This window comes from Limulus polyphemus, unplaced genomic scaffold, assembly GCF_000517525.1.
Source record: "Limulus polyphemus unplaced genomic scaffold, Limulus_polyphemus-2.1.2 Scaffold1543, whole genome shotgun sequence".
In the NCBI taxonomy this organism is placed as follows: domain Eukaryota; kingdom Metazoa; phylum Arthropoda; class Merostomata; order Xiphosura; family Limulidae; genus Limulus; species Limulus polyphemus.
The window spans coordinates 74,208-75,041 of NW_013667153.1; positions in this window are offsets into that span (position 1 = coordinate 74,208).

Consider the following 834-nt stretch of genomic DNA (forward strand, 5'->3'; position numbering starts at 1 on the left):
CATCAGTAGTGTCTAGATAGAGTCTTCTAATAGTTATTTACAACATCAGTAGTGTCTAGATAGAGTCTTCTAATAGTTATTTACAGCATCAATAGTGTCTAGATAGAGTCTTCTAATAGTTAGTTACAGCATCAATAGTGTTTAGATAGAGTCTTCTTAATAGTTATTTACAGCATCAGTAGTGTCTAGATAGAGTTTTCTAATAGTTATTTACAGCATCAGTAGTGTCTAGATAGAGTCTTTTAATAGTTATTTACAGCATCATTAGTGTTTAGATAGAGTTTTCTAATAGTTATTTACTGCATCAGTAGTGTCTAGATAGAGTTTTCTAATAGTTATTTACAGCATCAGTAGTGTTTAGATATAGTCGTTTAATAGCTATTTACAACATCAATAGTGTCTAGATTGTTTTCTAATAGTTATTTACAGCATCAGTAGTGTCTAGATAGAGTTTTCTTAATAGTTATTTACAGCATCAGTAGTGTCTAGATAGAGTTTTCTAATAGTTATTTACAGCATCAGTAGTGTCTAGATAGAGTCTTTTAATAGTTATTTACAGCATCATTAGTGTTTAGATAGAGTTTTCTAATAGTTATTTACAACATCAGTAGTGTCTAGATTGCCTTCTAATAGTTATTTACAGCATCAGTAGTGTTTAGATATAGTCGTTTAATAGCTATTTACAACATCAGTAGTGTCTAGATTGTTTTCTAATACTTATTTACCGCATCAATAGTGTTTAGATAGAGTTTTCTAATAGTTATTTACAGCATCAATAGTGTCTAGATTGCCTTCTAATAGTTATTTACAGCATCAATAGTGTTTAGATAGTGT